This window comes from Macaca nemestrina, chromosome 7 (genome assembly GCF_043159975.1).
Source record: "Macaca nemestrina isolate mMacNem1 chromosome 7, mMacNem.hap1, whole genome shotgun sequence".
NCBI lineage: Eukaryota > Metazoa > Chordata > Mammalia > Primates > Cercopithecidae > Macaca > Macaca nemestrina.
Genome location: NC_092131.1, coordinates 50,702,028 through 50,724,845, shown reverse-complemented (window position 1 = coordinate 50,724,845; position 22,818 = coordinate 50,702,028). Strand labels below are relative to the sequence as shown.

Here is a 22,818-nt window from a genome sequence, read left to right as displayed (position 1 = left end):
GATGAAGACACTTGACTACATTTCCATCTCAGCCTTTGATGACAAAGAAGTTTCAATGAGGATTTAGTGTTCAGACAAGACATGATCTAACAGTGCTTCATAAAATGATCATGGTGCAAAAAGGGAGAAGCTTCACAGGATCAAAGAACTATAGTTATGATGGATCTTCCGTGGATTCACTCATTCATTTATCCTTCTGTGGGTGTTTATTAAGGGTCTATTATATGTCAGACTTCAAACCAGGCAATAGAATACAAATTTGAATAAGACTCACATCTCTTCTCTCAAAGAACTCACAATTTAATGGGGAAGAAAGACAAATCAATCCGTATTCACAAGACAGGGCAGGGAGTTCTCTACTAGCATATGCGGGAGTGCTGGGGAGCATGTCTGGAGGATCTCAAGCAGGAAGGAAAGGGTGAAAGCTGTCACCAAGGAATGCTTGGAGGAGGCAACCACAAGCCTGATCTTAAAGCATGAACAGGAGTTAGCCAGGAAGAAAAAAGAAAGGAGGGGCATTTTAGGCAAAGGGAGTAGTCTTTGAACTAAAGACTGAACAAAGGAGAAAATGTAGAAGATTCTTGCAACTTCAAGTAGTTCAGTGTGGCTTGACAGCAGGGTGTGTCCTGAGAAGCTGCTTCAGATGGAGTGGAAGTGGAGTCTGAAGTGCTGAAGGAAAAAGCTCATTCTACCCAGCATGGGGGTGGGGACAGGATAGAATAGACTGGAGGTTTTGAAGACTGGTGGCAAGAAGAGCACAGTGGTAGAGATTGTGATAATGATCTGTACCAAGGTCACAGCAGTGGAAATAGAGAGTTGGAAAAGAAATTGCAAAATATTTTAAAAATAGAATTAACATAGTTCAGTGATTGACTGTATCTGAGTGAGGGAGAGGGAGATGTTGAGGATGACTTACTTTCAGATTTCTGGCTTGGATGGCTGGTACTGGGACCAGCAATGCAGGATGGAGATCGGATTGGCTGAGGAAAGATGCAGAATTCTGCCTGGGCCGGGGATTAATGAGACATTCAGATGCAGGTGTCTTTAGGGCTCTGGAGGATAAAAGAGTTTAGAGCAAAGCAACAAATATTCCCAACACCCTTCTACATACCATCCATTAGCTTCTGAATAAGAACTCATTCTCATGACCACATCATGAAAATTTATCATTCTGGAACTCCTCCACTGTTCTTGCAGATCTATACACAGCCTTCTGTCATCTTGCACCTGTCTCCAAAACTCCCAATCTCATACTTGCACTTTACCTAATCTTCAACTTCATCCAGACTCCAGTTTGCAGGTTGCTGCACATTTTCTCAACCCACCAGGCTCCTTCCAGCTGTACTTTCTTCCGTATCTGGAGAAGGGAATCATATTTGGTCTTATTGTGATACCATCTAGGATCACAAGAAACTCTTAGGAGACACCATGACCATACTGAATGATCTCATAGACTCAGACCTCAATATTCACACAGTCCCTAACACGTCCTCCCCCAAAAAACCAGAGTTTAGATGGTGCTCCACTCCCACACAACTACCTCTGCATTGTCCCAGACTAGGTATGGTTTTTGGTTTTTGTTTTTTTTGAGATGGAGTTTTGACCTTATTGCCCAGGCTGGAGTGCAAAGCGCGATCTCGGCTCACTGCAACCTCCACCTCCTGGGTTCAAGCGATTCTCCTGCCTCAGCCTCCTGAGTAGCTGGGATGACAGGCATGTGCCACCACACCCAGCTAATTTTTTGTACTTTTAATACAGATGAGGTTTCACCATATTAGCCAGGCTGGTCTCAAACTCCTGACCTCAGGTGATCCACCCGCCTCGGCCTCCCACAGTATTGGGATTACAGGCGTGAGCCACTACCAAGCATGTTTTAAAGTGGCCTGAGATTGAATTCCTGGGCCAAATCCTCTCCCTTTAGAAAATTCAGAAGCTGCCAGGGAAGATCACCACAATTTTAAAATGGCAGCTTCTCTGAGCCATTAGGCAAATCTCACAGTTGCTAGACTTGATGAGTTACTCTGTTTATTTTTTCAGTTAAGTACTCAGTGAATATTTGTTAAGCAAATGGTATTTTCAAAGTATGTCTGTAGCCTTTAAAATTTGATTCTAGACTGGTGATGGTGGTTTATGCCTGTAATCCCAGCACTTTGGGAAGCTGGGGCAGGAGGGTCGCTTGAGCTCAGGAGTTCAAGACCAACCTGGGCAAGATGGTGAGACCCTGTCTCTATTTTTTTTATTATTCTATAAATATTTTAATAATAAAATACTTAAACCTTTTAGCTGTCTGCCAAAATGCCAACCCAACAGGGACCATTGATAAATATGATGATAAAGAGAAATAAAAGTACCCAGTTAACCCTGGAGAAACTATCGGTATCCACATATAACGAACATGAACAGCCATCTGAGGAAGTAAACCAAGACTTCAATTATAAATATGTGACATAAACCCTTACAATTGGAATCCACACAATTCCAATCAAGATGACCTGGAAAGGGTGTTTAGAAAGGAAAATCTTATGTGGCTAATTATATGGTACCAAGACTGGAGATTGACTATATGAACTGTACTGGAAAGAGAGTAACCTATCTGAATGACAAGGCTGCATACACATTTAAATCATTGTTGATGCTGTCTGTTTGTAAACTTCTGTGTTTTTTTGTTTTTTTTGGGTTTTTTTTGCTAGCTGTTTGACAACAGAAGGGGAAATACTGGTTGTACACATGGAAATGTACCATCTTCCTGGCAGTTATATATCATATTGCCAATTAATAAATTTGTCTTAATTCAGCCATCTCTACTGGGTTTAGTTATGTGAGTTGCCATCTACAAATCCTATGTAGGTGGATACATGTTCTGCAAACTCTAAGGTTTGAAAGCCATAGAAAAGTAAGTTCTACCTTGTGAAACCCTCAGGGACAAGGCTTGCTAACCCCTCCAGCCATATACCTGAATGTGACACCTACAGGGCAACTTCTGTAATATTTGAATGGCAACCCCAATGGATAGTCAACAAACACTTATTGACTTTGCTGCACATATGTGTGGTTGTCAGTAATTATAATAATTCTTATTTCTCAAATGGCTACAATGCGTCAAGAATAGCTCTAGGTCCAATCAAAAGTATGTAAAATTTTTTCCTTTTAATCTATTTTGAGCAATTAATGCTCTCTTGAAAAAAAAATATTATTCATAGCAGTGAAAAACTGGAATCAGCCTAAACATACAACATACCATAATAAAGAGGGATCTCAACTGGTAAAAACACATACATGAAAAGACTAAAGAGCTATACATCAAAAAGTTAACAGAATCAGCTGTCTTTTTCATCATCGGCTTTGTTCTTTTATATATTCACATTTTTTTCTGCACTGAATATGTACTTTATAATTGAGAAGTTTTCATTCACTGCTAATTCACAAAAAGAAACTTCAAAATTATTATATGTCTTCAGAGTCTTCTTTGGGTCTTAGTATTTCAACAGAATGTGGGAGTTCTTAAAAAATTACATGAATTTTTAGATGAAGTACAATTAAATTGTTCCTTTGGTTTACTAAAGAGTTAATCTGCCATTATGCTTGCACATATTTGGCCTCTCATTCAAAGCAAACCCATAGAGCAGTATCAGCCCAGTTTTGCTTCATTACCATAGCAACATAATAATGACAACAGCACACGGCTCCTTCCCTCCCTCTCACACATATGCCCTGTTACTGTTTCTCTTTCACCTATTTCTGTTCATCGCCATTTTCCTCCATCTATTTTTTAATCCTTTTTCCTATGCTGGCTTCCTTCTTCCCAAAAAAGTTTATGTGTGGCACAAAAAAAAAAAAAAAAAAAAAAAAAGTGTATGTTACTAATCCTAACACCCTCAATTCAAAATGCCAGTTTGTTTCTTCTGTTTGCACTCTTCGAGACTCTTGCTAGTCAACCATAGGTAAGGAACAGCTATATTTTTCCTGGGAAACTTCTCTAATCAAATAATTTTGAATACAAATAATTTCAATACTCAGAACTTAATTCAAATGAGCTTTTAGATGGGAGGAAAGAGTGCATACTGGGGGAGCCACTAGCAGTAACTGCATTTAATTGGGCTTCTTCCACTTCCCTTTTCTCGTCTTCACACACGAAAACACAATAAATCCACTATTGATTCTGGCAGTGTGGAGAGATGGGACGGTAACAAGAGCATCACAGTAAACACTTCAATTGCACTTCATGGAATCAGGGACCTGGACACTGCTGCACTCCATACAGAGGGTAAGCAGTGACCATGCCTACCAAATCCACTCTACACCCCTCCTTCTTTCCTGTTTTTTCTGTGTCCTTTACTTCTTCCTAAGAATTCTGACTTCACCCAGGTATCTGCTCTTTTGCTGGAAGTCATATCCTTCAGGAGAGGCTAGTCCCAATTCCAAGCTTAGACTGGGACTCTTGATTGATGTAAGCTAATCATGATGGCACCTACCAGTCCCTTGTCAAGGTTGGCTTAGGCATGGGCATGCAATACTTTGCTGGCCAATAGGGCATAAGGGGGAAGTCTGCCAGTGGCTTCTTGAGAGGTTCAAGAATGTGGCAGTGACAGCTTGTGGTTCCCACTATACATGTTCCACCTATTCCACAGTAGCAGAAAGTTTAGCTGGGTACATGGACATCCAGAATAAAGAATGCATTTCTCAGCCTCTTCTGTTGCCCAGGTGGCCCGATAAGTTCTGGCTAATGAGATGAAAGCAGAATTGTAGTGTGGCAGCTCCTGAGAATCTTCCCTATTGGACAGCTGACAGGTGCTTTTTACCTACTTTTATTTTTTTTCCTGACAGGGTCTTATGCTGTTGTCCAGGCTGGAGTGCAGTGGCATGATCAAAGCTCACTGCAGCCTCAAAGTCCTGGGCTCAAGCAATCCTCCTCCTCAGCCTCCTGTGTAGCTGGGACTACAGGTATGCACCTGGCTAATTTTTGTTGTATTTCTTATAGAGATAGAGTCTTGCTGTTTCCCAAACTGGTTTTGAACTCCTGGCCTCAAGTGATCCTCCTGCTTTGGTCTCCCAAAGCACTGGCATTACAGGTGTGAACCACCACACCTGGACTTTTTCTTTTCTTTTATTCTGCTATGTAGTTGTGGTAGTTGGAGGCAGAACAACCACCTTGGATCATGGATGACCTTAGGAATGGAGACTATGTATGGCAGAACCAAAAAAAAAAGCCACACTTAAGTGGCTGTTATTTTAGGTTTCCTGTCATTTACAGTCAAATCTTATACTAACTAATACAAAGAAAGAGATGGCCCATTTTCAGTTTCTAAATGTTGTTGTATCTAGAAGTTATGTCTGGAATGCTGCATCCATTTTGTAAGTATGAGGAGAACCAGCTCAAGGCCAATGTCAAACGTAAAGATGGCAGGGGATGACATACAGCTAGCATCAAACAGCCCTGCAACCACCTTCCAGAGGATTTTTTATTATGCGAGAAAATATACTTCAATATTGTTAAAGCCATTGAATTGATGATTTCTGTTTCTTGCAGTTGAAAGCACTCTAGTTGTTACAGATATTAATAGTTTCTTTTTTTTTTTTTTTTTTTTGAGATGGAATTTCACTCTTGTTACCCAGGCTGGAGTGCAATGGCGCAATCTCAGCTCACTGCAAACTCTGCCTCCTGGGTTCAAGTGATTCTCCTGCCTCAGCCTCCTGAGTACCCGGGATTACAGGCATGTGCCACCATGCACAGCTAATTTTGTATTTTTAGTAGAGATGGGGTTTCTCCATGTTGGTCAGGCTGGTCTCAAACTCCCAACTTCAGCTGATCCGCCCACCTCCCAAGGTGCTGGGATTACAGGTGTGAGCCACTGCACCCAGCCTTTTTTTTTGTTTTTTCAGGCTGAGTCTCACTCTGTCACCCAGGCTGGAGTGCAATGGTGCAATCTCTGCCCACTGCAACCTCCACCTCTCCGGTTCAAGTAATTCTCCTGCCTCAGCCTCCCAAGTAGCTGAGACTATGGGTATATACATGCCACCATGCCCAGTTAAATTTTTTTTTTTTTTTTTTTTTTGTATTTTTAGTAGAGATGGGTTTTTGCCATGTTGGCCAGGCTGGTCTTGAACTCCTGATCTCAGGTGATCTGCCTGTCTTGGCCTCCCAAAGTGCTGGAATTACAGGCATGAGCCACTGTGCCTGGCCACAGATATTAATAGTTTCTAATGATTATAAACCATAAGCTCCTTCAGAGAAGACTCAGCTAACCAAAGATTTGAAAGAAGCAGGATTAAACAGGAAGGTCTGAGGAAGGTGTGCTATAAAATGTTTAGAAAATAGAAAATGGGGGGAAAAATGACACCAGTGCAAAATAATCATGATGATAATTTTGAATATCGAGTCTTTAAAAAAAAGTATTACATATAACTACACATATTTTTAAATGTAAGTAATCACACTACATGTTTATCTTCATCTGTCCCACTGAATATAGATAAAGACTACAGAATTCAAGAAGCAACTGCCTGGGAACTCTGAGAAGTATAACAAAGCAGTTTGAGGAAGAAATTCAAAACTCAAAGAATGGCTGCGCGAGGTGGCCACACCTATAAGGCGAACACTTTGGAAGGCTAAGGTGGGAGGACTGCTTGAGCCCGGGAGTTTGAGATCAGCCTGGGCAGCATAGAGAGACCTTGTCTCTACCCAAAAAAAAAAAATTTTTTTTTTTTTAATTCACTGGGCCAGGTAGCACATGCTTATGGTCCCAGCTAGTTGGGATGCTAAGACAGGAGGATCGCTTGAGCCCAGGAGGTCAAGACTGCAGTGAGCCGTGATAGCACCATGGCATTCCAGCCTGGGTGACAAAGGGAGATCACCATCTCAAAAATAAATAAATAAATAAAATAAAATAAACACTAGAAGAAAAACCTCAATGGTGTTAGTAATGGTGATCTTTCTTTCTTTGGGGGCAGGCAATTTTTGATTTGGGGCTTTTTGTTTTGTTTTTTTTTTTTTTTGCTTTTACTGGAGGGTGGGTCACATCAGAAAACTGCTCAGCAGATGCAGACAACAAAAACTTTCTGGCCAGAAGACTGGAAAGAAAACCACTGAAAACTGAAGAGTGCAGGGGACGTCCCTGTTTTTCACCTTCCCCTTTTCCCTCTCCCTGACCTGACCTGAGGCCAGTCATGCATCTCTGTGTCATGGCATGCATGTGGTAAAGGGTGTAGAGGGGTCTCCCATTATTTTTCCCTCCACTTTTCTCTCACTCCCGCACTGAGAGTGGGCCCAGTTGTATGGAACTGGGAGTTTCATTAGCACAGAGGTGAAAACTCTTAACGAACCCCATCTCTCCAGCCAGAAGAACCAGGAAAAGAGATCACTGGAAGTTAGACAGTGTGGAGGAAATCTCAGAGAGGAGAGATTTTGAGAATGAACCTAATTCTGTGAATGAACTGACACAAGTCCCAGGCTCATCTCCAAGCTGTACATGGAGGAATACACACACACTCACACACACACACACACACTCACACACACACACACACTCACACACACACACACACACGAGCATGGCAAAGGCTTTATGAACTGAACTAGTATTGGAACTACTGCTCAAAGAGAGAATTTATAATCTAAACCTATGTGGGTTTTTGCCTGCTGAAACAAATAAAATGGATATTCTCCAGAGAATTTTAACAGGACTCAGAGACTCACAACATAATATTTAAAATGTTCAGGATACAATCCAAAATTACTTGATATATAAATAACCTTGAAAATGGGATCAATTCTCAAGAGAATAAACAATCGACTAATGCCAAACCCAATGTATTAGTCAGGATTCTCTAGAGGGACAGAGCTAATGGAATAGATTTATACATAAAGAGGAGTTTATTAAGTATTAACTCACACCGTCACAAGGTCCCACAATAGGCCATCTGCAGGCTGAGGAGCAAGGAGAGCCAGTCAGAGTTCCAAAACTGAAGACCTTGGAGTCCGATGTTCGAGAGCAGGAAGCATCCAGCACAGGAGAGGATGTAGGCGGGGAGGCTAGGCAAGTCTTTTCACATTTTTCTGCCTGCTTATAGTGTAGCCTTGCTGGCAGCTGATTAGATTCTGCCCATGAAGACTAAGAGTGGGTCTGCCTTTCCCAGTCCACTGACTCAGATATTAATCTTCTTTGGCAACACCCTCATAGACACACCCAGGATCAATACTTTGTATCTGTCAATCCAATCAAGTTGACACTCATTTATTAACCATCACAAGTCCACCCCTTGTTAACTTGAACCCATACACATCTTCTGAGATCATATATAATCTTCGAATAAAGACAATAATAAGGTCATAATTACGCCTGATAATACAACTATCCTTCATACAACCAGAAATGCACCCATCCCCAATCCAAATACTGTTACATAAAGTTAACAATACTTAAATGCTGATGTGAAGTCAATAAATCTTATGCCACATGATAAAGGAGAAAGGAAATAAAGTGAAGATATTTTCTTAGTACAAGTGTATACATGCACAAACATGTTTTTAACAAAAGAAGGAGGAAATATTCATGACAATTACAGTCCTCGTTTCTGCAGCTGGTCACATGGTCATAGCTGGTATTGTTGACTACCTTCTTCTACTACCCATTCTGTATTCCCTTTGCATTCAGCAAGCACTTCAGCAGGTTGTGGTTTTTTCTTGGTGGAGCGACCCAAACCTTCATTCCTGAAGGGTCTGGATCATTTGTAGTCCTGCCTGGATTGGGCTGCTGTAGTTTCCCATTGAACTTAATCATAGCGCATGGTAATACTAAGAGATACCCTAATGGATCTCATGTATTCCATACACACTTTTCCTTACCTCCATTGTGAGGTAGTAGACTGATTTCATCTTGATAGTCCAGGTCAATCACCCCAGCCAACACTGTAGCTCCCTTCTGAGCCTGTTGACTTAAAGATAGGAGAAGCCCAAAGTGTCCAGGTGGCAATCTTAACTTCCAGTTTAATGGAATCGTTGTTGTGTCTCCTGGTGGCAGCATTTCTCCCTCTGGAAGTAAGACCTCTAGGCCACAGAACGTAATGTCGCAGGAAAAGGAAGCAAAAATTTTGCTAGTAGATCACTAGGGGGTGATGGTGAGTGGTGCTACTTCCACTTCCACCCCTTGATTCCTGGACCTGTGAATCCTGGCTGTGGGAAAAACAGTACCATATATTGGACACTGATTGAGAGCATACGGGGCCTTCTGGAGAACTTTGCCCCAACCCTGCAAAGTATTGTCACCTAGTTGGCATTGTAATTGTGACTTCAAAAGGCCATTCCACTGTTCTATCAATCCAGCTGCTTCAGGATGACAGGGAACAGGGTAAGACCAGTGAATTCCATAAGCATGAACCACTGCTGCATTTCTTTAGCTGTAAAGTGCGTGCCTTGGTCAGAGGCAATGCTGTTTGGATACCGTGATGGTGGATAAGGCATTCCGTGTGTCCACAGATGGTAGTCTTGGCAGAAGTATTGTGTGCAGAATAGGCAAACCCATATCAGCAGTAAGCATCTATTCCAGTAAGGACAAACCTATGCCCTTTCCATGATGGAAGAGGTCCAATATAATCAACCTGCCACCAGGTAGCTGGCTGATCACCCCGAGGAATGGTGCCATATCAAGGGCTCAGTGTTAGTCTCTGCTGCTGGCAAACTGGGCACTCAGCAGTGGCCATAGCCATGTCAGCCTTGGTGAGTGGAAGTCCATGTTGCTGAGCCCATGTGTAACCTCTGTCCCCACCACCATGGTCACTTTGTTCATGGGCACATTAGGTGATGACAGTGGTGGTGAGGGAAAGAGGCTGAGAGGTGTCCACAGAACAGGTCACCCTATCCACTTGATTATTAAAATCCTCCTCTGCTGAGGTCAGCCACTGGTGAGCACTCACATGGGATACAAATGTCTTCACAGTTTTTGACCACTCAGAGTGGTCCATCCACATACCTCTTCCCCAAATTTCTTTGTCACCAATTTTCCAATCATGCTTCTTCCAAGTCCCTGACCATCCAGCCAAACCTTTGGCTACAGCCCATGAATCAGTACATAATCGCACATCTGGCCATTTCTCTTTCCATGAAAAGTGCATAACCAGGTGCACTGCTCGAATTTCTGCCCACTGGGAAGATTTCCCTTCACTGCTGTCCTTCAGTGATGTCCTAGAAAGGGACTTTAGTGCAGCAGCTGTCCACTTTTGGGTGGTGCTTGCATATCGTGCAGAACCATCTGTGAATCAGGCCCTAGTCTTCTCTTCCTCTGTCAACGGATCATAGGGAACTCCCCATGAAGCCATTGGTGCAGGCTGGGGAAAAGAAGGCAGGGTGGCAGGAGTGGAGACCATGGGGATTTGAGCCACTTCCTCATGTAACTTACTTGTGCCTTCAGGACCTGCTCGAGCCCAATCACATATATACCACTTTCATTTGATGATGGAATGCTGCTGTGCATGAACCATTTTCTGGCTAGATGGGTCAGAAAGCACCCAATTCATGATAGGCAGTTCAGGTCACATGGTGACTTGATGACTCATAGTCAAATGTTCAGTTTCCACCAAAGCTCATTAACGGGCCAAGAACTGTCCTCAAAAGGAGAGTAGTTATCTGCAGAAGATGGCACAACTTTGCTCCAAAATCCTAGAGGTTTCCACTGTGATTTACTTATGGGGGCCTGCCAAAGGCTTTAAATAGCATCCCTATCTGCCACTGACAGCTCAAGCACCATTGGACTTGCTGAGTCATATAGCTCAAGTGGCAGAGCAGCTTGCACAGCAGCCTGGACCTGTTGCAGAGCCTTCTCCTGTTCTGGACCCCACTCAAACTGGCAGCCTTTCAGGTCACTCAATAAATGGGCCAGAGTAACACACCCAAATGAGGAATGTGTTGCCTCCAAAATCCAAATAGACCCACTAGGTGTTGTGCCTCTTTCTTGGTTGTAGGAGGGACCAAATGCAACAACTTATCCTTCACCTTAGAAGGAATATCTCGACAGGCCTCACACCACTGGACCCCTAGAAATTTTACTGAGGTAGAAAGCACCCGAATTTTAGTTGGATTTATTTCACACCCTCTGGCATGCAAATGTCTCACCAATAAGTTCAGTGTGTTTGCTACTTATTGCTTACTAGAACCAGTCAGCATAATGTCATCGATGTAATGGACCTGTTTGATAACTTATGAAAGTGAAAAGAGATCAAGGTCTCTCCAAATAAGATTATGACACAAAGCCAGAGAGTCGATATACTCCTTAGGTAGTACAGTAAAGGTATATTGTTGGTCTTCCCAGCTGAAGGCAAATTGCTTCTGGTGGGCCTTATGAACAGGAATGGAGAAAAAGGTACTTGCCAAGTCAATGGCTGCATACCAGGTACCAGGAGATGTGTTAATTTGCTCAAGCAATGAAACCACATCTGGTACAGCAGCTGCAATTGGAGTCACCACTTGGTTAAGCCTAAGATAACCCACTGTTATTCTCCAAGATCCATCTGTCTTCTGCACAGGCCAAATGGGAGAGTTGAACAGGGATATGGTGAAAATCACCACGTCTGCATCTTTCAAGTCCTTGATAGTGGCACTAGTCTCCGCAATCCCTCCAGAGATGCGATATTGTTTTTGATTTATTATTTTTCTAGGCAGAGGCAGCTCTAATGGCTTTCATTCGGTCTTTCCCACCAAAATAGCCATCAGCCTATCAGTCAGGGAGCCAGTGTGGGGGTTCTGCCAGCTACTAAAAATGTCTATGCCAATTATGCATTCTGGCACTGGAGAAATGACCATAGGATGAGTCCCAGGACCCACTGGACCCACTGTAAGTCAAACCTGAGCTAAAACTCCATTAATTACCTGAATTTCATAAGCCTCCACTTTAACTAGAGGACCACAATGATGTTTGGGGTCCCCTTGAATCAACGTCAGCTCAGAGCCAGTGTCCAGTAGTCCCCGAAATGTCTGATCATTTCCCTTTCCCCAGTGCACAGTTACCCTGGTGAAAGGCCAGAGGTCTCCTTGGGGAAGGATGGGAGATTTACTGCATGAATTGTCAGTAATGTAGTGGGGTCCTTCCTCAAGGGGACCTGGCCTCCCCTTCATTCAAGGGGCTTTGGGTTTATAAACTCACTCAAGTCTGGAAATTGATTGAGGGGCCATGATTCTGCTTTTATAATTCAAATTAGTCTTTTGTCCATTTGAGTTAGAAGTCTTCTGCTTGTATAAATTAAGTAGGAATGCAGTAGGTTTCCTATGAATTTCACTTCTAGGAACACTGTGATGAATTAGCCAATGCCAGAGCTCTACAGAAGTCAGACTATTCTGATTGCCACTTTGCCTCTGCTGTTCATTATGGTATTAGCTACAGCCACCTTGCCTTTGACAGTTGAGTGCCACCACTTGGCCTCTCCCACCTTGGGATCCAATTATTCCCATTGTATTTAAATTTTATAGTTGAGTGACTGTGGTTCCCACTGTTAGATCTGACATACAGAGAAGAGCAATTACAGGGATCTTCAAAAATGCAGGTGCTGCCCTCACAAATCTATTTGGCAAGGCATTGGTCAAGGGTATATCTTCTGGGCCCTCCCAGCTGGGAAGGGTAGGTCTAAAGTGGCTAATCCACTCCACTGTCCCGATCTCCCTAAGCCTTTGGATCCCTTCCTCTACATTAAACCAAGGGAGATCAGGCATTTCCAGCTCATTCACAGTGGGCCATCTTGTAATCCATATTTCAGCTAACCAAGCAAATAAACTATTAGAACTTTTTTGAACTCCCTGAGCTGCAACATTAAATGCAGAGTCCCTACTTAGTGGGCCCAAATCAATAAATTCAGCCTGATCCAACTCTATGTTCCTTCCACCATTATCCCACACCCTTAATATCCATTCCCATGCCTGTTCTTCGGATTTCTGCTTATATAAATCAGAGAACTCAAGCAGTTCTTTTCAAGTGTAGTGCACCTCCTCATAGGTCATATTCTCAACGTCACTTCTAGGGGTCTGCCAGGACTTTAGTCTAGTTGTAGATCTAGAAGCAAACAGGGGTGTTAGGGGTGGCTCCTGATGAGAATCAATAATATCTTGCCTGTTGCCTCAGGCAATGCAAGGTTTATCTCCTCTGACAAAGGTGGAAATGCTGATGGCAGCATGGGTTGGGGAGGGGATGTTGCCACTACTGGGGATGGGGAAGCTGTTTATTCTGGCAAAAAAGGTTTCATCACAGTTTACAAACTCAGTGTCCCCAGTTTCATCAGGGTCCTCCCACACGTCCCCATTCCAAGCTGCAGGGTCCCATTCTTTTCCAATCAAGCCCTCATTTTAACAGTAGACACCTGGTGAGGCTGTGCATGCACCTTTCATGGCAGCTCAGCCACTTGCATGATAAGAGCTTGTATCTATTTTTCCACAATTTCAGCTCTTTCTCTACAGGAGATAAGACTCTCACTCAGGGCAATCTTAGCAGATTTGAGGCTCAGTATCTGCTTCTGAAGCTGGGAGTTAAAATCCCTGAGTTCATCATTTTCTTCCACCACTTCGTCCACTGAACTTAGGAGCAACCAACCAGCTTCATCATGTTTCTTGGTTCTCCACATAGGGTCAAAGTTATTATGTATAGAGTCACTAAACTCCTTGCCTCTCATGAGTGGTGAATCAGGAGTGTCAAATGCATTTATTTTGCATAACTCTCTAAACAGTCCATGCCATGGACTATTAGTGTTCTCCATACTATTAGAAGTAGAATCCTTCACTTTTTTGGGTCTAATTATATTAAGCAGCCAACTCCAGAAACCCCAAAACCAATGAAAGAACTCCATCCTTAATATTCTGTTCCTCTGGAACCACTCCTGGTAGCAAAATCTGTATTAGGGTTCTCTAGAGGGACAGAACTAATGGAATCGCTATATATTCATAAAGGGGAGTTTATTAAGTATTAACTCACATGATCACAGGTCCCAAAATAGGCCACCTGCCGACTGAGGAGTAAGGAGAGCCAGTCTGAGTTCCAAAACTGAGGAACTTGGAGTTTGATGTTTGAGGGCAGGAAGCATCCAGCACGGGAGAAAGATGTAGGCTGGGAGGTTATTTTTCTGCCTGCTTATATTCTAGCCACGCTGGCAGCTGAGAAGATTGTGCCCACCCACATTAAGGGTGGACCTGCCTTTCCCAGCCCACTGACTCAAATGTTAATCTCCTTTGACAACACCCTCACAGACACACCCAAGATCAATACTTTGCGTCCTTCAATCTAATCAAGTTGACACTCACTATTAACCATCACATCCAAGATTATGCAGATGTTGAAATTATAATACAAAGATTTTAAAGCAGCTTTTATAACTGGTCTCTGTGAGATAAAGGTAAAGGCTCTTGAAATGAACGGAGGGACAGATGATCTTAGCAAAGAAGTAGAAAGCATAAAAAAAGAACCAAATGGAAATTTTAGAACTGAAAATATAGGAACTGAAATTAAAAATTTACCAGATGAGCTCAGTAGTAGAATGGCGACGACAGAGAAAAGGGCCAATTAACTTGAAGATAGACCAATATAAATTATCCAATCGGAAGAAAGGGAAAAAACAAAACATGTTAGAGTGTTTTTTGTTTTTGTTTTTGTTTTTCCCCAAGATGCAATCTTGTTCTGTCTCCCAGGCTGGAGTGCAGTGGTGCAATATCGGCTCACTGCAACCTCTACCTCCTGGGTTCAAGTGATTATTGTGCCTCAGCCTCCAGAGTAGCTGGGATTACAGACATGCGCCACCATGCCCGGCTAATTTTTGTATTTTTAGTAGAGATGGGGTTTCACCATGTTGGCTAGGCTGGTCTCGAACTCAGAACCTCAGGTGATCCACCCTCCTTGGCCTCCCAAAGTACTGGGATTACAGGTGTGAGACACCGCACCCAGCCCTCACTGGCAGATTTTGAAGAAAATCTGTGATCTGTGCTATGTAACCCCCATTCTCCACCGTGTATAAATTTCAGTGCAAACTGTAAAGCTCATTAATCCTTTGTAGCATGTGTCTACTTCTAGAAAATAGGGCAAAATGGAGACATACTTCAGCCTTGGGAGGGTGAAACAGAGGCTGTCCTTATGTCCTGTGACTTCTGGCCATGTCTTCCTTCTCTTGACTCTGCTGCTGCTGCTGCTGTTCATTCTCTTTCTGACCTTTCTCTAGCACAGGAGTGAGCAAAATTTCCTGTAGGATGGCTATTTCAAAAAAAATAAAAATAAAAATCCATATTAAAACATTACGCTTTAGATCAAAAACCCTCTAAAACCAAGCTTAGGCATTTCTTTGAAATGTTCCTTTCACTAAAGTTTTTCTCTTTATTCATTTCTTTGTCTTTTCTTTCTTTTGTTTCTTTTTGTTTAAAAATAACACACTTACATATTGCAGTTATGTAGTATACATTGGAATCCCTAATTATACTGTTTCTTATTGAACAAACGTTATTTTGACATGTTTTTGTTGTTCACCCTTCCTTGTTTTGCCTTTTAATCTACAAAAGGCAAATTAGGCCTTTTCTGTCTCACTTAGGCCTCTAAAAATTATGTCTTTTAAATTTAGGAATAGAATGGAAGGAAGGAAAAAATTTTGTTAAGATTGTATCTTTTTTTGGGGGGGGCGGACAGAGTCTTGCTCTGTCGCCAGGCTGGTGTGCAGTGGCGCAATCTCGGCTCACTGCAACCTCCACCTCCTGGGTTCAAGCAATTCCCCTGCCTCAGCCTCCTGAGTAGCTGGGACTACAGGTGCGCACCCCCAAGCCCGGCTAATTTTTTTGTATTTTGTTAGAGATGAGGTTTCACCATGTGGCCAGGATGGTCTCAATCTCCTGATCTTGTGATCCACCTACCTTGGCCTCCCAAAATGCAGGGATTACAGATGTGAGCCACCCGGCCTGGTCAAGATTGTATCTTTTAAGACAAGACATTTTCTTCTTCGTTTTAAACAAGAGGCAAGGTCCGTAGTACCCAAGAAGTACTCTTCAATTAATTTATTTGAAATCATTAACATTATCAGTCATTTTTCTATATTGATAGCATCCACAGCAAGGGTTTCCACTTTAGTTATACCTACATTCAGCCAATTTGGTCTCACAACCAGCAAAAAAATCAGATCCATTGTTTTTCAGGACAGCACAGAAACACTGGTCATTCAATGTAAGAGGTGAACCTGGCTGAGCTTGGCCATCCCTGGGTTATTTTCTCCCTTCTGTAAACCTAAGGCTTCCTGACTGAAGCTAACCATGATGGCCTCACTCTTGTGCAAATGAGCAGAGAACGTGAAGAGAAATAATAACAAAGAAAACGACAATGGGTATGGAGGAAGAAGGCCAGGGTCATCTTTGCAGCTAAATGCTCATTGATGTCAGAGAGGTGGCCTAAGCAAGCAGGAAGCCCAGGCTACTCTGTGGGATGCTTATCTTTTTCCTAGTGGATTTCCTGATAATCACAGCTCAGAAGAGTTTTTCCTTTAAAGTGACAGCATTGGGGTGCTTGTCTATAATCAATCCTAAGTGATGCTTACTTTAAGATTCCACAGTAGCACTGAAAATAAAATTGAAAATACTTTCTGCCTTAAGATGTATACATTATTGGTTTTTGTATGTTTGCTGATTTAAAATAATCATTATTAAAATATGATTTTTAATAAAATAATCAGCATTAAAATATGCTGATTTAAAAATAATCATTTTATCTATAATAAGGCAATTCAGAAAATTCTGATATTTAAATAATTCATGGTTCTTTGCATTCTGTTAGGTGTAAAGCATTTTTTTCTGTTAAAAGTGCAAAACCTTTTTTGTAGACACCAAGTACAATCTTCGTAAATGTAGTTGTCTCAAAACACATCTGTGCAAACAATTCTTAAACTGAATATCCATAATATAGAAATACATATGCATACATAAAACGATTTTAAAACTTCAGTCATAGCAAACTGAAGATTATCTAAGTTTAAAAAAGTTAAAAAAGTTATTTTCAGCCTGTTTGCAAGATTATAGCTTTATGTCTAGCATAAATGTTTCTCCTAGTTTTCTGGAACAGGTAGGCTAGAAAACATTCACAAACAAATAAAAACAAAGAATTTCAGGCAAGAATAAAAGTTAAAAAAGAAAGAATGCTGTTTCCTTTACCAGGCTGGGCGCAGTGTGGTTCATGCCTGTAATCCCAGCACTTTGGGAGGCCGAGGCAGGTGGATCACTTGAAGTCAGGAGTTCGAGACCAGCCTGGACAACATGGTGGAACTCCATCTGTACTAAAAACACAAAAATTAGCCAGGGGTGGTGGCACACGCCTGTAGTCCCAGCTACTCGGGAGGCTAAGGCAGGAGAATCACTTGAATCTGGGAGGTGGAGGTTGCAGTGAGCTGAGATGGTGCCACGGCACTCCAGCCTGGGTGACAGAGCAAGACTCTGTCTCAAAAAACAAAAAACAAAACAAAACGAAAAACTTTTACCAGTTCCAATGCATTCATGCTTACACCACCATAACAAAGTAGTTGAAATGTTTGTTGTGATCAAGAAATTGCAAATAAATGAAAAGCCAGATAGATGAATAGAAATAGTTTACCTGTACTACAATAAGAAGAGGAAACTTACCATCCTGTGCAAAGAGGCAGCATGCAGGGCAGAAGGGCAGGAAGCCGAAGGGAGTCTGCACTCAGAAACATTGAGTTGTCACCTCAGAGAAACATCCATCTCCCTTATTACCCCACGGTGCTTTTCTGCCACACATCAAACACCAGCTGGACAGCCAGCTGTCAGAAAGCATTGTCTGCGTGCCTCATAAATGGGAATACAGTGTGTAGACGGTATCATTTTAGAGTCTTGTACTTTCATGTAGAAGTGCTGGTAAGGCAGCAGGAGCTCAGGGTAGGGGTTACACGTTGCAAAAATGTCCAGAAACATCAAACACTGTGCTCTCTGCAAAAAGGTAGGCTCCAGCTTTAGCTGCTGATTCTTTTGGCTCAAGCTGAGTCAAACAGTACACAAAGAATAGACAAAAGCCTGCAAACGACTGGCAGTCACCATGGGGTTCGCCAAACCAGTGCTGGCCCACTCTAGACATTGTTCTTTCCCTGTGGAAGTGCGGCTGCACCTGCGCCCAGATGGAGCTTGGCCACATCTCCTCTGCCGGACCTCTGGAAAACTCGCCTTTAACGAGAAGACAGGACTCAGGTCATTGAAGGTTTTTGTTTCTGTACAGGGTTGAATGCTTATTCATATGGAGATTTTTATTCCCCAGTCTTCACTTATTTTAAGCTTGAGGGTTTATTTAATTAATCCATTAATTTATTATTATTATTATTATTATTTTGCTGGAGTGGACTGGCGCCATCTTGGCTCACTGCAACCTCTACCTCCCAGGTTCAAGCGATTCTCCTGCCTCAGCTTTCCGAGTAGCTGGGATTACAGGCACCTGCCACCATGGCTGGCTAATTTTTGTACTTTTAGTAGAGACAGGGTTTCACCATGCTGGTCAGGCTGGTCTTTGAGCTTTTTTTTTTTTTTTTAATGAACTATAAAATGAGGTATGACACAACTGTTAAAAACAGTTTCTTCTTCAGCGACCAAACCCCAGTGCAGTTTCCTTTTTCTGGAGGCACATGGAATTAGCCACATCCCTCTAATATTACCACTTATATTGCCCACCCAACCCTCTGACAACTCAAACTACCCACTCATTTTAATCATCTGTTTTATTTTTGCCTTAATACCAATTCTCACAGACCAATTTTTTGAGCGCCTTCTCACCATTGTCAGGGCATATCAACTTTTTTTAAAATTACTTTTTTCTTCAAGAAGTGAAAAGAAAAATCATTTTCTTTCATTTAATAGTATGGGTATCAAGAATAATGTGATATTTATGGATCTTAAGAACTGTCTGCCCATAGGGTTCATTTCTTAAATGACTATTTCTTTTTTTTTCTTTCTTTTTTTTTTTTTTTAGACGGAGTCTCGCTCTGTCACCCAGGCTGGAGTGCAATGGCGCGATCTCGGCTCACTGCAAGCTCCGCCTCCCGGGTTCCCGCCATTCTCCTGCCTTAGCCTCCCGAGTTGCTGGGACTACAGGCGCCCGCCACCTCGCCCAGCTAATTTTTTTTTGTATTTTTTTAGTAGAGACGGGGTTTCACCGTGTTAGCCAGGATGGTCTCGATCTCCCGACCTCGTGATCCACCCGTCTCGGCCTCCCAAAGTGCTGGGATTATAGGCTTGAGCCACCGCGCCCGGCCATTAAATGACTATTTCTTAAATGTGTATAAAATATCCTATTACATGAGCAAGAGCCTCTTATTACTCTTTTCATTTTGTAGAAAAGAAAATTAAGGGCAATTACATGATTTTTTTTAGACAGCGTCTCACTTTGTCACCCAGGCTGGGGTACAGTGGCGCAATCACAGCTCACTGCAGCCTTGAACTCCTGGGTTCAAGCAATCCTCAGTTGTATGATTTCTGCAGAGCTCTACCTTGCAGTGGAGGGAAAAGTTTATAATGAGAAATTTCAGGAATAATGACTGAAGCACTATTGTGTTGTCATTTATCAGTGTAGAAACAGTATCAAGAAATCTGCACATTTCAACCCTTTATAGAATGCAAAGTTGAGGAAAGAAAAAACACTTCTCTCAACACTTCCTTTTTTGGATTTTCTCCTGTATCAGATATAGGATAGGATTGCTGACCAGTGTTCACAACTCCAGTGGGCTCCTGGGTATTTCTGAGACAGAGCCTCTCTGAGCAAGAGATGTCTGGAGGTGGGTGAAGTAGTGGGCACACTGAAAAGGCAGATCTCTCATGTTAGACTTTCTTTCCTATTTGTAGTTATGTGGTTGAAAGATCCTTCTTTTGGTCAAGTATCTGTTTACTTCTACACAAGTATGTGGCTATTGTTATGTTCACACAAAACACTCTGTTCAAAAGTCGACCTTCAAATATCCTTGATGGTAGGAAAGCAAACAAATGTGCCATTGTTCATTTACATGACACAGGGCACCTCCCAATGTTTGCTCTAATCTGCTAATACCCTGTGGCAGGTGGAATCAGTTAAAAGAATTCCCACAAGAGCCATTTTCTCAGTTGAACAAGATGGAAATTGCGCTGGATTAAGTTCAAATATCATTTGTGACTGTAGCACATGAAGACATTAAAGAGGTTTATAACACTGTGATGACTACCATTAATTTCTCTTAACCAGTTTAACCATTACTTTCTCTTAAGATCCACCTCTATAGCCTATTCCCAAAACTTGGTAAGAAAATATAATGTGAAAGAGTGAACAACATAGTTATTTCACAGTAGATCTAGTAATTCATATGTGTTTAGTAATTCATTTAGAGTCTAATTTTAAAAAAAAAGCAGGTAAAAATGACACTGATTATTTCATTCGTGGTCAGTCACAGAATACCCCAGTATGGACCATGACAAGCATCATGAGACATGCAAGGGGCGCCAATATCTATGGTGGAAGCAAAGTCTCTGGAAGATACAAGTCAATCATTTGCCACAAATAATTTCCTTGGCAATTCATAATTGGGTAATTCCCATACAAGATGACTTCAAAAATGAAGTACTAATCTGACCTCTGAGTCTGACTACACAATTGAACATATAAACAGAAAATGCACAAATCTTGAACAACAGGAGCCATAGTACTGATGAGATTATATATTCTTATAACCTGTATAGACAGGCCAATAGATTCAACACCGATGTTCTAAGATTTTATAAAATCAATAATTTTGAAGAAGTAACTGATAATTACTGTTCAGTAGAAACGTCACAAAATTAAGCAAGACTTTAGCTTTGGCAGAGGGGCAAAGGAAAAAGCTAAACGAAGAAGCACAAAAATAAGACATGCTATCATCTTGGGAAGTCTCTGGTTTCATGTCCACTGCTGACACTCATTTTAATGACAATTCAGAAAATAGTATCTTCAGGATATTTCTATGTTAGCAACAAACAATTATTGATAAGTCCATATTGTTACATTTTATACCTGTTTCACTCAAGAAGCAGTTGTGGTGAAACATAAAAACTTCTGGTATTTCTGGTATCCTAAAATAAATTAGAATGAATAGATGTAGCCTTTATTACCTAAGAGACACATTTATTTTAAACTTGTTTCCTTATTAAATCTTTATTATCTTTGCTCTATGTTATATTGTGAATGAAAAGTAGATGCTGGGGAAATATGGAAAATATCCTAAGTAGTATAATATGTCTTGCCTCAAAACATTATGATCATTGTTATAACACATGTACAGAGCTAAAGCCATTAATTAAAGTTTATGATTCTAGTTTTAAAAATACAATGAAGCAACTTATATTTCTTTGAAAATATAAAAGCATATTAATAGTCTATGCACTTGGCAAAAAAATCAATAACAAAATCTGGCCCCATTACAAAATTCAAGAGGTACTATACTTAAAAAAAAATCTATTATTTAAGCAAATTCCATTACTTGAATGTGTTCCAAATAAAGAAGTTAATATTGATGAGAGACAGAACAAATTAAAGTATATTTTAAAACTCATAAAAATAAAATATTGAAAAGAACAGGAAAGAAAGTCTGAATATTTTGGAAATTGTCATTAGGGAAAAGAGTGACAATCCTTGTATTAGTGTTCTATTTCTGTAAGAAACTACCATAAACTTAAAGGCTTAAAACAAAATGCATTTATTACCTCACAGCATCTACAGGTCAGGAGCCTGGGAAAAGCTTTTCTGTGTCCTCAGATCAGGCTTTTACACAGCAGCAATTAAAATGTCACCTGGGCTGCATTCTCATCTGGAGAGTTAATTGGGGAAGAATCCACTTGCAAGCTTATTCAGGTTGTAGGCAGGATTCATTTCTTTCAGCTTTATGACTGAAGGTCCCTTATTCTTTTTTGAGACAGAGTCTAGCTCTGTCACCCAGGCTGGAGTGCAGTGGTGCAATCTTGGTTCACTATAACCTTTACCTCCCAGGTTCAAATGATTCTTCTGCCTCAGCCTTCCAAGTAGCTGGAATTACAGGTGCTCACCACCACACCCAAAATTATACAAAATTATACAAAAATATAATTTTTGTATTTTTAGTAAAGACAGAGTTTCGCCATGTTGGCCAGGCTGGTCTCAAACTCCTGACCTCAAGTGATCTGCCTGCCTTGGCCTCTCAAAGTGCTGGGATTACATGCATGAGCCCATCTCATCCATGAAGGCCCCATATTCTTACTGTCTGTCAGCTAGAGGCCACCCTGAGGTCTTTAAAGATCACCCACAGGTCCTTGTCATGAACCTATCACAACATGAGGCAGCTTACTTTTTCAAGGTCAGTGGGAGAATCTCTCCCACCAGCCTGTTAGACATTGTCTTATATGATAAACATAATTGGAGCAGTGGCATCTCATCACCTCTTCCATGTACTAATAGTATAACCTACTCAAAAGAGTTATACTCCCATTCTTTTGGTTAAAAGCAAGTCACCTACTTCTGCACACAAGAGGAGAAGATTTTTTTTTTTTTTTTTTTTTTTTTTTTTTTTTTTTGAGACGGAGTCTCACGCTGTTGCCCAGGCTGGAGTGCAGTGGCGCGATCTCGGCTCACTGCAAGCTCCGCCTCCCGGGTTCCCGCCATTCTCCTGCCTCAGCCTCCTGAGTAACTGGGACTACAGGCGCCCGCCACCGCGCCCGGCTAATTTTTTTGTATTTTTAGTAGAGACGGGGTTTCACTGTGGTCTCGATCTCCTGACCTTGTGATCCGCCCGCCTCGGCCTCCCAAAGTGCTGGGATTACAGGCTTGAGCCACCGCGCCCGGCCTAGAGGAGAAGATTATA

General features: G+C 41.6%; 1 long non-coding RNA gene across 1 annotated transcript; it reads right to left on the bottom strand.

The window, feature by feature from the left end:
- Positions 1 to 662: 662 nt before the first annotated feature.
- LOC139364283 (uncharacterized) lies at positions 663 to 22,084 on the bottom strand. The gene is made up of 5 exons (XR_011625848.1): positions 21,689 to 22,084; positions 21,000 to 21,058; positions 17,141 to 18,160; positions 15,058 to 15,209; positions 663 to 1,357 (listed from the first exon to the last, which is right to left on the bottom strand). It is a non-coding gene; the product is annotated as an uncharacterized lncRNA (long non-coding RNA).
- Between the last annotated feature and the right edge of the window lie 734 nt (positions 22,085 to 22,818).